Source organism: Nycticebus coucang, chromosome 4 (genome assembly GCF_027406575.1).
Source record: "Nycticebus coucang isolate mNycCou1 chromosome 4, mNycCou1.pri, whole genome shotgun sequence".
Taxonomy (NCBI): domain Eukaryota; kingdom Metazoa; phylum Chordata; class Mammalia; order Primates; family Lorisidae; genus Nycticebus; species Nycticebus coucang.
This window is the reverse complement of record NC_069783.1, coordinates 136,751,403-136,767,107: the sequence shown is the minus strand read 5'-3', so window position 1 is coordinate 136,767,107 and position 15,705 is coordinate 136,751,403. Positions and strand designations below refer to the sequence as shown.

Sequence of the window (15,705 nt, the reverse complement as noted above, 5' to 3'; positions counted from 1 at the left end):
CCTGTGCTCCTTGTGAGGTGCATGAGAGGTGGAAGAGCCATGAGCCTTGCCGATCCTGTTCTTGGACATGTCCCCAATGAAGCCTGATTGGTGCTGACACCACGGGACAGTGTGATGTTTGAATTTGTGGGCAATGCCTGATGAGGACAATGGGCTTCCTGAATGTGCATGTTTGGAAGCCTGGACCAGCGGAGGTGGCATCTGTGTGGGAGGCATACCCTTGTGTTGGTGGACATCTTGCTTGGCTGGGGTTGTCACTGAGCAAGAAGCCATGGACTTAGGTTAAGTATCACAGTTGCCCTAGACCCATAAGGATGCTGAGAACTTTGGGTAGAGTTCAGCTGTCATCTCTTTGATCCAACTCACTATTGTACAAGTTCTTTTGTGCCCCCACCAAAGCACTATCCTCATAGATGGAGCAGCCTTCTTATTTGAAGGCTGTTATCAGGCAATGTCCTGATCAGGTGATCGCTGTGGGTTTGTTGAGCTTTATATGGTTGGAAAAGGGACTTCTCTGGAAACCGAGTGCAACCCCTTCAGGCTGTCATCATTTTGAAACACTTACTTGTCATCGAGTCATATAATTGTTGTGGGAAGGAAATCGTCATGGCCCTGACAAGACTACAGCCATTTTTGGAGACAGCTGGTGAGAAAATTCAGGCCAGAAACCAAATTGTATGATAATAAACCCCTCCCTACCCCTGGAATGTTTCAAGTCTGCTGTCCCTGGGAAACAACGGAACAGTAACTTTTACTCTGGCTCGGTTGGCATCCAATGAAGGGAGTAAATCCTAGTTCCTTCTTTAAGCTGAACATCTTTTATGGGAGATGACTTTTAGACTTCTCTCTAGCTTGGTCACCCCCTACCAGACATGTGCTAATTTGAGATATTCTTTAAAAATATCCCGTCCCCACAACTAAAAGCAGACTTTCAAAAGGAGTGTTTGGTTGCCTCTGTGAGGAAAGGTCTTTGGTGACATGAGTGTTTGCTCATGGCCCCCAGGCCTTCTTTCTCTTCCAAACCTCAAGCCTCTGGAACCCCCCGTATCTTCTCAGTATTCCCTATGGGGTGAAATAAAGCAGAGACTAATACCTAAGCAGGTCATATAGAAAGGTAGGGTCCAGAGACTTTCTAATGTTGCCAAATGCTTTGTGCTCATTGATCCCTGGCCTTGTGCAAAAGAATGGAATAGATTCCCCTGGAGGAAAAGCCTCATTGCTTAGGGTTTAGAGGAAGGACTTCATACAATTAGAAAGGGGGCCTGGCTAGAGAAGAATTCCTCCAAATCCACGATTCAATGAAATTACTTTCTGTTTTTATTTTTGTTTTGAGACAGAGTACTCTGTCACCACAGTAGAGTGGTATCATCATAGCTCATTGCAACTTCAAATTCCTGGGCTCGAGCAATCCTGACACCTCAACCTGCCATGTATAGCTGGGACCACAGGTGTGCATCACCCTGCTCAGTTAATATTTTCTATTTTTAGTAGAGATGGGATCTCACTCTTATTCAGATTGGTCTCAAATTCCTGACCTCAAGCGACCCTCCTTCCTCAGGCGTCTCAGAGTGCCAGGATTACAGGCATGAGCCACCGCATCTTGGCGTATTTTCTCTTTCTTCTGTGTGTGTGGGTTATAGACAGTGTTACTATTTCTTATTCCCATACAAGGGGGTATAAGAGCATTTTGTGACTTCATTTCACGGAAAGGCTGTTTACTTTTGCACCTTCACCACAGGCAAGCATGAATGCTTGGGAAACTCTGGGACACTTTTCTTGGTGGAGAATTGGTTACCCAAAGCCTGCAGTATAGGGAGAGGATAGCTAGATGCCCAGTGGGGAAGCTAATAGTTATTAAAATGACCCTTGGACAAGTGGTTCATACATTAGTTTTATTTTTTCAAGACTGTGCATTGGCAAATTTAGGGTTAGGGAAAACAACTCAAAGCTTTGATCTTGTGAGAGTCTATTTAGCTGCAGTGCACTAACTGATGAGTATAAACCAAACTAAATCAAATGACTCAACTCAACCCAACCAGTTAACTAATCAACCACCCAGATGAAAACCATGAGGAGAAGGAATGAGCAGTGGGGGAGGAGAGAAATAGATTTTGTGATTCTTTTACATGAGTAAAAAGTTCTTTTTTTTTTTTTGTCACCCTCAGTAGAGTACCGTCACCTCACAGCTCACAGCAGCCCACCATTGAAACACAGACTCCAGAGAATAATCTTTAATGTGTTGGCACCTTCATTATGTGTTTTGGGGGAAATGAATTAGATTTATGCCCTTTTTTAAATGTTAGCAGTATTGTCAGGTGGCATTAATGTGGCACCCCATGCATACGGTGCTGTTGGCTGACAAACTGAGAGCAAGGTGCAGCCAGCGGGACCCCTGTGAGTGATGGGCTGATTCGGTAAGGCCTGGGTGTGAGCAGCAGGTGGGGCAGGTCAAAGGTGGCACACAGGCGACCTTAGTCCCAGACACTCTTACGCAGCTGGACGCTCCCCTGCCTGGAAGCCTGGGGCGCTCAATAAATAAAACCAGGGTAGAGTCAGAGCACCAGTTAAAGTCTCCAAATGGGGTGACCTCAGGGGAAATGATGGCAGATCCAGAGCAAAGTTTCATCTGAGGCCAGCACGCAGGTTCAGGCTCCTCTTTTGTTTGCTGATTTGTGCCTCGCCAGGCATTTCCTGCCACCCCAGACATTCTTCTGGTGCTTTCTCTGCTACCTTTAGTTGATGAATGTGTAGGGAAAATGAAATCTCTTCTCGTTTGCAGATTGCAGGCCGTATCTTGGAGTAAGTTTCCGTGTGTTTGGTGGTCTTTGCCCTCCGAGAGCAGTGCAGGCCTGTTGGGGTCCCACCGGCACACCCTGCTCGCTGCTGCTGGGAGAGGCCAGGCTGTCCCAGGAGAGGCCAAGTGCTTCGTCTTCGTTTGGGCTGCACGGACAGGCTGATGGTTTCTGCTGAAACCAGCACCACCGCTCTACCTGCGTCTCTACAGGGCTTTAAGTCGCCAAGAGCAGTTACTTCTGGGCTCCATAAGCAGGGGGGGCTTCTCTCCTTCACACCTGGGACTCTGGTCGGGGTACCGGGACTGCGCGTCTGGACAGCTCCCCGGGCTCTGCACCAGCCCCGGTTGTGAGATGGCTACTTTCTGGTTTTGGCATACCGCATATGGGCAGGAACCAGTCTGGGCCTGGGAATAAATGGCCAGGGGAGATGTGGCTGGGTCCCCCTTTCCTCTCAGGTCTCACACTAGGAGCCCCGCTGGACCTCTTACCAGCGACACACAGGGGCCCACGAGAATCCTTAGTCCAGTCCACCCGGGAGCTGCGGGAGACATTATTTCAGAAGTTTACATTTCACCCTTGTAGCAAAAACGTGGACTCTGAAATCTACTGACATGGCGAAGAACAGTCCTTAATCCAGACGAGCAGCAGTCATGTAGCGTTTTTTCCCAAATCTAAACCTCTGACCCAGACCCCAACCACACAAGCTGAGCGCTGGGGCTCCGTGGGGGGAGGAGGCGCGCCGAGAAAACTGCAGGTCACTGAGCCTAGGTCTGAAGCTAAACGTGCTGGGACCCAAACTCTGGGTTCTTCTTTGTTCTATGGCAATGCACAGAAGGGAACACTTGCCTCAGGATAGAAATGTAAAGCTGAGAAAAGCCCTAGGCGCCCGTGTCACTCGGAGGCTGGTCCTGCAGTCAGTCGCCCATCTCTCCCACAGCCACCTGCTGTCCGGCCCAACTTGCGGCCTATTTTCGGACCGACTCGCACATCCTCCATCGCTCTGGGCACACAGGCCTTATTCTCGCGGCTTTTGCTGTTTTGCACTCCCTATTTCCGCGTGGTTTCTTTCTTGATTTACTGAACTCGCTTGCAAAGTCAAAGGCTCTTTTATCAACCGATGGCTTCTGCAACACCCTCTCCCTCTCTATTTCCTTGTCACTTGTTCTCACAACTTTCTCTCTCCCTCCCCCACTTGCAATTCTTGGAGAATTTGGCAGAAGTCACTCGTGCCGCAGGATGAGGTAAGGCCACGTCCCCAGCCTAGAACAGTGAACAGTGAAATGCACATGTGTCCATGCCTGGGAGAGACAGCTGGTCATCTTCCCTTCTGTGTCTCTGAAGGCCATTGGAGAGTTCATTTTGGTGGACAAGGGTGTGAAGATCAAAAAGAATGGTAACATCTACAGCCTGAACGAAGGCTACGCCAAGGACTTTGACCCTGCTGTCACTGAGTATGTCAAGAGGAAAAAGTTCCCCCCAGTAAGTGAGGGGTCTGGGGTGGGGCTGAGGCAGTGTCCAGACATCTGGCATCAGGGGCAGCTCTGGAGGGAGGGGGTGTCCTCTGAGGGGAGAAGGGACCTTGGACCTCATTTGGGCTTCTTGATTTATGTGGAAACCCATTGATTCATGATTCACCTTTGAGGTGAAAGAAAAGAGGGATGGAAGTCCATTGGATTTTCATCTGCACCAAGCCTGTGATTAAATTCTCATCTCTGCACTGGGGACTGAAACTTTTGCGCTGACATGTCAAAATGGGACTGTCTGTGTCAGCTCTTGCAACTTTCTCCTGGCAGAAGAAAATCTGAATGATAAACTCACCCAGATGAATGAGTGTATAGCAAGGAGGCATTTTCCTCTTCACAGGTCCCTGGTCCCAGATGGTTCAAAGTCTGGTTCTCCCACCCCAGCACCAGCCATGCAGTATCTGTCCATCTTGGCCTAGCGTCCAAGATGGCTTTTATCAGTCACCTCAGGAATGAGAATGTCCATCTTAGTATCTGCCTAAGGAGGGTACAAATTAGTGACTCTAAAGAGGAGAAATGGCTGATTATAGAGCTGGCTCTGCATGGGAATAGCTGATGTCATACCCTTTATTTTTTTTTTAATTGTTTGGGATTCATTGAGGGTATAAAAAATTAGGTTACACTGATTAAATTTTTGAGATAAAGTCCTGTCCTACCCTTTCTTAAAACCCACAGGCACCTACTGTTTTCCTGTTGTTCTCATGATGTTGGAAGCCCTGAGAGCTGGCCCCAGGCTCTTCCTCCAGCTGAATCAGCTCCTTTAACTTTCCCTCCCCCACTCTGCATACACTCTCACTAGTCCTGCAGGCTCCTCTGCCAGGTCTGGTGACAATAGCACTCCCCTCTCCTTGATGCTAAGCCTAGACTTGAGCAGTGTCCGCTCCCTAGGTTGGCAGAAATCCTTCTTGACCTTTACAGTGCTACTAAATGGCACAATTCTTGTGAGGCCTGCCCCAACCCTAGAGCTAGAGTCAACCACACTCTCCTTGAGGCTTCTGTGGGTGATGTAACCTCTGGTGAGCTGTCTCCATTGTTCTACTTAGTGCATCAGACGTCAGAAGGTGCCCAGTGAATGGCTGTGGAATCAAACACACACAGGGGACACAAAGGGAACTCACTTTCTTTATTTTCTACAACCCTGGTCATTGCTGTTCTTAACCTTGCAGGATAACTCAGCTCCCTATGGTGCCCAGTACGTGGGCTCCATGGTTCCGATGTTCAACGCACTCTGGTCTATGGTGGGATCTTTCTGTACCCCGCTAACAAGAAGAGCCTCAGTGGAAAGGTAAGCACATGCCCTGGAGAGTGACTTACAAGCAGTAGATTGCATTTCCAGCCTGAGGGATTTAATTTAGGAAGATAGAAAGGTTATGGTGGTTGTTATGCTTTAGTAAGTTGCTAAGGATGTCGGTGGTGTACTCTTTTCTAGATTAAAGGTAAAGCCACCCGATACTAAATAAACATAAAAACGGTCTCCTGAGAGTCCTTTCAGTGCTATGGGAAAGAGAATTAATGCTCAGGAGGGAGACTAAGCATCCAGAGAGTTTCCAGTGCGTATGCGGTTTGGCTTGGGCAAGGTGAATTCCATTGGCTTGGCCAAGGTGAATTCCATTCATAAAGGGAAATGAAACAGCCCAGGCTCATTTCCAAGGCAGTGAATCCAATACGTATCCCAAATAAGAGTCTTTTTTGGGTCCTTTCAAAAAGCATAAAATAGAAATGACTAATGAGCTGACATTTGCTACTTGGGAAATGCAACCATTTAGGGAAGGAACAAATCTTTGGGTAAACCTATAGCTTTCCGGTGAGCTGTTACCACTTACCACATAGCCCTAGGGCTCACAGCGTCCCCAGAGTGGGCTGTGCTGTCTCACACTGTGTAAGAAGCACCTGCTTTCCTCCCGCCATGATGGCAGTGTGCCCCCTCCATACAGTGTCTAGTTTATTTTCACCTTTGTTTTTTTTTTAAACATGAGAGAAGCAAATTCCTCATTGCCATACAATCATTCGTCTGTTTGACTTTATTATTTGGATTTTCTTCTGCCAAGAAAAAGTGGCAAGAGCTGACACACACAGTCCCATACTCTCCTTAAGATATTTAGACATCTATATATTTGGATGTAGTGAGAGCTGTTTGCTGTGAATGGGGTGCAGTCTGCTAAGGCACCCTTATCTACTTAGAATGCCGTTTCTGCCGCAGCATCTCACACGCCCCAGACTATCAGATTAGCCTGCCTTACCGTACTTTTCTCAATGCCTACAAAAACTGTTCCTGAACACACATATTAAGGCTCCTCCTTTATTCCCCCCAGATTTTCCAATCTGGCCATGACACCTACATGAAAATAGAGTTAGGAAACACCTGCAATGTCGCTCAGTAGGCAGGCTGCATGAAAATGCATAATGGTAAGAAGTTATTATTTAATATAACTGCCAAGATGTATAACATACAAAATTCCAGCCCTCGGGCCTTAGGGGAGTTTTAAAGGGAATGCATACAGGGTTGCAAACAATATTATACTGTTGGGAGGAGCCAGTCTGCTCTCCAGATGACTGCAGCCAGACACTACCATGGATTTTTCTGATGCTTTTAGAATAGCCTAAGCTCCATCCAAAACACACACACACACGCACAGTCACTCATTAAGTCCAGTTTCCATGCTATAAAGAGAAGGGACTCATCAGTTCTGCCAAAATGTCATTCTGTGTCCAGGTGGTCTGTCTCGAATTTGCATCAGGTAATCTACTGCAGGTTCTGGCCTGATAAATGGCTGAATTTAAACAAAGGGCTAACCGCTTCCTTTCAGATGTAACCTGGGCTGGGAGGGAACTTTCACAACCTCATAGTAGGAAAGAGGGACTATGGGTTACTCCCACCAGCTCCGCACTACTTTGCTACAGAACAAGTCCCCTCTCTATGTAATACCTCCCGTATGAGGCGGCTTCTCTGGTCTTGTTTTCCAGCTGAGGCTGCTGTATGAGTGTAACCCCATGGCCTACATCATGGGGAAGGCGGGGGGCGTGGCTACCACTGGGAAGGAGGCGGTCCTAGACATCCTTCCCACTGACATCCACCAGAGGGCGCCATTCATCTTGGGGTCCCCGGAGAAGTGCAGGAGTTCCTGGAGGTTTACAAGCAGCACTCTGCCAAGTGAGGGGCTGGCCGCGCCCACTCCGGAAGGAGTGTCTTCCACGTGGACCTTTGTCTCTCATTGTGCTCCCCTGTTCTGGAGGTGTGTCCGAAGTCCCTGGACAGCAGAAATAAAAAACGTGGCGGTGCCTGGTGCTACATAGCAAAATGCTGTCTCCATGATGTCACTGGTGGGCAAGATGTATGTTGAGCGGATGGAGGAGAAATAAACATGTTCTTCCTTTTAGGAAAAGGTGTTCATTTTTTTGTGTCAAATGATGACGGTGATGATAACAGCTCGCGTGTCTATAGGTAGCTTGTGTGATCCTCGCAACAACTTTATGGATTAGATACTGTGAAGAACCCATTTTCTACATGATGAGACGGGGGACCAAGATGAGAAGCAATGGGCTCCAGGCCTCCAGCCAATGACTGGCAGAGCTGTGGGTTTTTTTTTTGTTTTTTGTTTTTTGCAGTTTTTGGCTGGGGCTGGATTTGAACCCACCACCTCTCGCATATGGTGCCGGCGCCCTACTCCTTTAGCCACAGGCGCCGCCCCCACAGAGCTGTGGTTTGACTCGAGGCTATGTGAACCTGAGCTAATGTGTTGCTTCTCTCACCTGTTGTCCCATTCCAGTCTTGCTGGGCAGAGCTAACCTGCCCAGGCTGTCTGTATTCCCCTAGAAAGGGGAGCACTAGTAGCTCAGCCATGGCCCCTGTGCATAACCATCTGAGTCACAAATGAAGGTTTACATTGGTACCCAATGGCGAGTTTCCTATAAAAGCACAACCCTGTATTGGATTCATAAAACCTAATAATTTTCGAGATCTAGTTGCCATAAGGGAAAGGATTCATCAAAAGAACAGGATTTAAGGAAATAACAATTTGTCACAAGTGTGTTTCTCGCTAAGCTCTCTATATAAACAGTTTCTCCCTCAGCTAACTCTGGTTCTTTGTGGAACAGAGTTCAAGATCATGGCAAGTTTTATATCAGACGTAGACATTGATAGAAAATGTGGCCTATTATGAGCTCTAGATTTTAAAATGTATCTAACCATGTATTTCCACTTGGGAACTGAAAACAGGTGTCTCTGTAAATCCTGCCTCTTTCCCTGCATGTTTTCCCAGAAGGAAACACTTTGATCTTGAGCACTGGATCTGCTTTTGTCCACCAATCAGACCCAAAGCCAGTATCTCCCCAACTCCAGCTGTGGAAGGTCCTCTCTGGAAAGTCCTCTGACTCACAGCACACCCTTTGATTCTTAACCTTTCTGTTGCTCAATTGGCCTTGGACTCTGAAAGTGCTGAGGGAGACATGGCGGGGTCTGGGATCCTTTTCCTATCACTGAGATCACTGCAGGGAAATAACACCCACTCTGGTGCCATGATGAAACCGGGCAAAATAACAAAGACCCATTTCCTCTGCCTTTGTGTGTTCTGTGTGGTGCCTTTGGATTGAGCTGTTGGTTTATTTAACACAGCGCTTTCAACTACTGCTTGTCTGCATTCAGCTGACGCGTGAGTCAGCTGACGCGTGAGAGTCTCTCTTTCTCTGACAGACACACGGACCCAGAGAACAGCAGCACTGTCAGCAGTTCTCCTCGGATGGTCCTTAGAATCTCAGTTGGACTTGACCTTGGAGTGTCTTGGCTGCCACCCTTGGACAGATGAAGGTGAGGGCGTCACACCCACTGAGTGTCATAGGGACATTGCAGGAATGCAGCAGGGCCTGACATTGTCACACAGCTCCTAAAAGGTGGGAGGCCCTTCCTACCTTGGATCAAATCACAGAGCAGTGTGCTCTGGCCAAGCCAGGGTTGGCTGGTGGGATTTTGTTAGTTTTTCAGCACCAGTATGAGCTGGATTTGTGAAGCAGCCCCACACTCTCCTCCCCCACTTTCAGGTGTGTGTTTTGCTCTTAGGGGCTCCATACCCCTCACCTTCCAAGTTAAGAACTTAGAAGTCTGCAGTAGAGCTTCCAATCAAATTCTAAGTATTTTGTGGATTTTTTTTTTTTTGAGACAGTGTCTCATTTTGTCACCCTTGGTAAAGTGCCATGGTGTCACAGCTCATAGCAACCTCAATCTCTTTGGACTCAAGTGACCCTCTTGCCTCAGCTTCACGAGTAGCTGGGACTACCAGTGCCCACCATGATTCCTGGCTAGTTTTTCTATTTTAGTAAAGACAGTTTTTGCTCTTGATCAGGCTGGTCTTGAACTCTGAGTTCAAGCAATCCACTGACCTCGGTCTCCCAGAGTGCTAGGATTATAGGCATGAGTCACTGCGCCCAGCCCAAATTCTAAGGATTTCAAAGCCAAGCAGCAGAGGAGTTTCTCCACAGTGGTGTGTTGCTGCTGGGTGCCCTTCCAGTGTGACTTGAAGAGACCAGCAGCCCTGGCTCTGACCCATGTGCAAGGGAGGCAAAGCTCATGCCTGCATTTAAGCACCATCGGCACCCAAGTCTCCAGAGTGATTGGGCCCTGGTCCTTACCTTCAGAATTGGGAATAATTTCAAGATGCCCATAGGGGGTTGAATGGTATCCCCTGAAAGGACATGTCCATATCCAGGTCCCTGGGGCCTATGAATGTGACCTGATTTGGAAAAAGAGTCTTTGTAGATATAACTGCTTTAGGGAGTAGAGATGAAATCATCCTAGATTACCTAGGTTAGGGTGGGTCCTAAATCCAATGACACGTCCTCATAAGACACACACAGAGCAGAAGGGGACATGAGGATAGAGGCAGAGACTGGAGTGATGTGGCTACAAGCCAAGGAAACCAAGGGGAGCCACCAGCAGCTGGAGGAGGCCAGGAAGGACTCTTTGCTAGAGCCTCCAGAGGGAGTGTGGCCCTACTGGTACCTTGATTTTGAACTTTTAGCCTCTGAAACTGTGTGAGAATACATTTTTCTTGTTTTAAGCCATCCAGTTTGCAGTATCTTATTGTGGCAGCCCCAGGAAACACTTGATAATCATGCACCTGAGGGATGTAATTCAGGTGTCACATGCAACAGAGCACAGAAGACATCTGTTCCTTCACACGGCTGTTCTCATCAAACAGTTGCTGCATAGGCATGGGCTGGTGATGAGATCTGAAGAATTAAACACAAGGGTCCCGCCGTTTCATTGAGACGCTAGGTCTGGTTTCCCTGAAGAACTAAGGTGCTGCCACTGAGGTGCAGATATCCCTGTTGCTTGCACAGATGGCTGGTGAGGGTGGAGATGGTGCTGAGTGGAGAATGGCACCCTCTGCCCTCAGGGAGTCCTGGAAAGCTGCCAAGAGTGCAGCTGGCACCAGTGCTGATCCATGGCACTGGGGTCAGGGCAGCCTGAGGCCAGGTCCCACCTCTACCACTGCCCAACTGTGGGTGTCTGGTAAAGTCCAGTCACACTGGTTTCTCTTCCTGGACCCACAGGAAGACAACCTTCCCAGCCTCTCTTGCATCAGGTGAGGGCCATGGGTTTTGGCCAGTGGGGTGTGGGTAGAAATGATGTCTACACCTTCTAGGCTGACTCCCAGTCCCAATCCTGCATCCTTTCTCCCCTCCATGCCATCTGTGAAGCTGTGCATTTCAATGACAGGGTCACAATACAGCAGGAACCTAGAGGCTGAGCCGCCAGCCTGAAATGGTCAAGAGAAGCAAAACTTCCGTGTACTTAGGGACTGGGATTTCAGACTTCTGTTACTGCAGCGTAACCTGGGCTGTCCTGACTAAGACAAACTGAGCATTTTAAAAATCTCTCTGAGCCTCTGTTTCTTCATTTGGAACTTTTTTTTTTTTTTTTTTGAGACAGAGTCTCACTTTATTGCCCTCAGGAGAGTGTCGTGGCGTCACAGCTCACAGCAACTTCCAACTCCTGGACTCAGGTGATTCTCTTGCCTCAACCTACAGAGTAGCTGGGACTACAGGTGCCTGCCACAAAGCCTGGCTATTTTTTGCTGTAGTTTGGCCAGGGTTGGATTCGAATCCGCCACCCTCAGTATATGGGGCCGGCGCCCTACCCACTGAGCTATAGAAGCTGCCCCATTTGTGACATGTTAACTGTAATACCATGGTTGTAGTCAAGGCCATTTTCACTGTAGTAATAGAAGCCCTCTAATTCCAGGTGAATCAGGAAGAGAATGTGTTGGAAAGCTTCAGGGGATCCCATGAAATCCAGTACCCACTGCTCGCCCAGCCCCGAGGGCTCATCTCCTTAGTTCCTGCATCATCCTATTCAAGGACATGTCTGTGTCTCATTACATCCACGGAAGAAAAAATATGATTGGCTCAGCTTGTGCCAAGTGTCTATCCTTGGTCCAATCAGCTGCAGCCAGAGATCAGGGTCGTATAAAACCAATGTGCCCTGGAGTTTTCCTGTTATGGGCAGGTGTGTTTTCTCTGGGATGGGGATCAGGAGGTCAACAGATGCCCAGGGACTTGTGCTATGCTGTGTGCAGGAATGCGGAGGCTCCATTTAAAAGTGTGTGTTGAGATTACATGAGAAGGTGGGGATGGAGGATCTTAGTGAAGTTTTGCTGACAAAGAACAGTCCCTCAGCTAATACTCTAGAGTCACCCTCGAGATCCTTGTCTTTAGGTAGAGGATCTTGCCCTGTGACCTGCTCTAAGACTTCCTTAATTCTGCACAGCATCTGTTTTGTCCTTATTATTTAGACCCCGGCCTGTGAGGACATTTCTCTAAGCCAAGCAAGACCACCCATAGCTTTGTGATCACTGACGTATTAGGGTGCTGAAATAACCACAAGGCGGATGTTGTTCTCTTTCCCTCTGGGCTGTCACCACAGCCACCCTCTTGTGTGCCCTGAAGAACTCTGGCATTTGCTGAAAGGCCACCAGCTGCAATTTTAGATCATGTTGGTAATTTGAACTTCTAACATTTACAAATAGCTGCAAAGGAGTTACAACCATCATGCCAACGTCAGGCTGGGCTGGATGGTGGTAGAAATAGCTGTCTTCCCTCAGAGCCTGTGTGGGCACAGCAGGCTGCTTGTAGATGGCACTGACCAGCATCATCTTCTGCTTGTTCCTGACACCACAGAGTGCTGGGCACCCAGTGTCTCTCCTCAGTCTGTGCTGAGGCTCTAGTTTGTCTGTGTGTCACTTCAAGTCTGTTGTGAACATAGGAGCTTACAAAACCCAGAAGAGATTTGGGAATGGCCAATACATACATGAAAAAGATGCTCAAAGTCACGAATCAGTTGAGAAATGCAACCCTAGGCCACAACTATTATATAAAAATGAATCAACATTGTAGAGCCATTGCAGCCCTCGGTCATTGCTGGTGCAGCCCCTGTGGAGACAGTGTAGAGGCTCCTCAGGTAATTAAACATATAAAGATGCACATCCTGAGAAGTTGATAAAATAACCCTGCTGCTCAGTGCTATGCTGGGAATATAATAGTTTCTTCTGGATTTCAATATCTACTGTGAATTCCTCCTGGAGATAAGAAACATCCTTTCCAGACTTATTTGAAAGAACCCTGGCTACAGAGATCCCAGGATTGCCATTATGTGACTGTGTGGCCTGTGCCCCAGATAAGATGCCTGCCAGTGTGCCAGCTACACCCGGGAGACTCAGGCTCTGCAGTCTATAAATTGGAAGAATCCTTTTGAGCCCCAGGATGCCTGGGAACCCGCTGTTTCTGGGCTGCTGAGGCAGGAGACCTGTTCTGCCCATTCAGAGGCTTCCTGCCCCTGAACCTGTCAAAGACATCCAAAGTGGCAGCAAGAGAAGCCTACTGGCTGGAAATTCTGCCTTTCTACCAAGATGCTGAGATTACTTTAAAAGGACCGTGAACAAAAGGGACTCTACCTAATCAAATGTTATGATTTGATTGTTTGTACCCTCACATTAACCTGAAATAAAAAAAAATTAAAAAGGACCGTAGAATTGCTTCTCAGAAATCCTAAAGATGACCTCTGTTCTAAAGAAGCCAGGCTTTTCTGTTCAGAGACTGGGATGGTCACACACTCCTGCCCCTGTCCTCTGGAGGGGACCTGAGCCCCTCACTCCTGTTCTTCCTTTGTGTGGAAGATGTTTCCAGGAAGAGGCTTCATGAATGCAATTGAAAAGTTACCAGGCTTAGAGAGAGCAAGATGGCGGCCGAGTAATAGCTTCCTTGCATCTGGGCACCGTGAGTCTGGGGAGATAAGACTCCAGGCATTCCTGACTGGTGGGATCTGCCTGTAATCATCCCTTTGAGGATACAGGGTGTCAGCGAGAGACTTCTGGACCCCAAGAGGAGGACAAAAACAGTGGAAAACTGGCAAGTGGTCTCGTGTGTTTGTTGCGTGACCAGAGATGCGAGCAAGCAGCAGCTTTGCTGTAGGTGTAAACTCGCTCCTGTAATTATTATGTCAAGAAACAGACTATACACCTTGGAATGGCATATAGCAAAATTCTTTATTCCAAGTTTTAGTTTTATACTCTTCCAGTCACGTACACACCTAATCCATTATCTATTAGTTTCATCATCTTATCTTCTTTTTTTACATATCTGTAATTTAACTTGAAAGGAAATATTTATCGTATCATTGCAATTACTTATGTAGTAAATCTCTTCCTCTAAACAGTGACTAGTTTCTGAGCAGGTCACAAAAGACAAAAGTAGCCACAGGGGAACAGGGTTAATAGAAGAATATCTTCAAGCATTCACTCAGTTTACTCAGTATGAAGTAATGACTGTGTCCTTCCCTCAGGGCAGAGTACCTATAGACCTCTGACAATATGTTGTTAACATATGTCAACCCTCTGGCCCATATCTCTGAGGAAGGGCGGCATGCCCTTGGATCTCAGGCTTCACGGGGTGTACTGCTCCAGAGAAAAGGCCTAAGGAATTTTACAATTCCAAAAAAGCCTAACTCTGTGGGTAACCCAGGGGGGTCCAGGTCTCTTAAGCCTCTGGAAGAAAATCAAGTCATTTTAAACTCACACTGAATTTACTTTGGGTGCTTGATGTAGCATAAGTTTATTTCTAAATATTATCCTACAGTGTTCAATCAGTCTAATCTCGCTGGCAGCTGTAAGTGCAGTAGCAGTGAGACTGCAAACCAGAAAGGCCTTGCCAGTGAACTGTTTTGGTGTTTTTGGAATTGGCACTCGGTTGAACTGCCTTGGAGAGAGCTTGGGCAGGAGTGCAGAGAACTTTGGGCTTTGTCTGGGGCCCCAGTCTGAGCTGCTGAGCTGAATGGAGCTAATGGTGTTTGGCTGTTAGCCGCAGGGAGCCATTGTGAGAGAACTGCCCCAGCAAGGTCCACCCTCAGGGTTGCAGAGCAAGGACCGGGTGGGAGCTAGTAACCTAGTGACTGAGCAGCCTAAAGGCGGGGACTGAGCTGCCTTACAGCTCTAACTCTCAGGGGCAGAGTGAGACCTGTTTTGGCACACTGGGTAAGCAGATAGCCACTTCAGCAGTTATTCCGGTGACAAGCACTTTCCTGGGAAAGCTTCTGCTTAGACAGAAGTTTAGAAGTTTAAAGTGCCTTTTAAGAGGGCTGAAGAGACATTTAGGGTGTTTACCCTGTGGGGTTTGAGAAATTAGCAGAGGCCTCCAGTCGTATCAGCACTGTGATTAAAATCTCATACCCTAGAAGACCACCTTTTACCCAGATAATATTCAAAAAGATATATATATACTGCTTTGTTTTTGTTTTGTTTGTTTGTTTTCTGTTTATTTTGATGTTGTTGTTGTTGCTTTGTTTTTTAATTTCAAACTCTTCCGTTCAGATTTTTTCTTTTCTTTCTCCATTTTTCTAGTTTAAATACAATTTCCCATTGCTGCCTTTTTCAATAACTAGAACTTCATTTTTGCTAGTATTTCTACCCCTATTATTTGGTTTTTCACTTAATTTTATCCCATAAAGTTTTCTGTTTGCTTGTTTTGGTTTGATTCATACCATTTTTGTCTTTCCTCTGTACTTGGTGGAGGTGAGGTACTGTGTCTGATCAGGTTAACAAAGAGCTGCTGACCTCAAGAGAACCACCCAACCGGGCACCCCCAGAGGTTGGGGTTTTTTTGAGGTTGTGTCAAAGTACCCTACTGTACACCTATATTGCTCTGTCTCCCTCTTTCTGTGCCTCTCTTCTTTTTGTCAATATTCCTTTTAGCTACCCGCTATCCTTTCTCTATTTTCTTTTCATTCTTTCCTTCTTTCTTTCATACCTTCTTGCTCTTCAACCTTCTCATCCTTCTGGACCTGTACCAAAAGGACTTATTGAAACCTTAGTCCACAGGCATGGGAACGTAAAGAGCAAGAG

At 47.2% G+C, this 15,705-nt stretch overlaps 1 long non-coding RNA gene across 1 annotated transcript; it reads left to right on the top strand.

Moving 5' to 3' along the window:
* The first annotated feature begins 4,140 nt into the window (after positions 1–4,140).
* On the top strand, positions 4,141–7,659 carry LOC128584952 (uncharacterized). Its single transcript, XR_008379772.1, has 3 exons — positions 4,141–4,274; positions 5,485–5,603; positions 7,283–7,659. It is a non-coding gene; the product is annotated as an uncharacterized LOC128584952 (long non-coding RNA).
* The last annotated feature ends 8,046 nt before the right edge of the window (positions 7,660–15,705 follow it).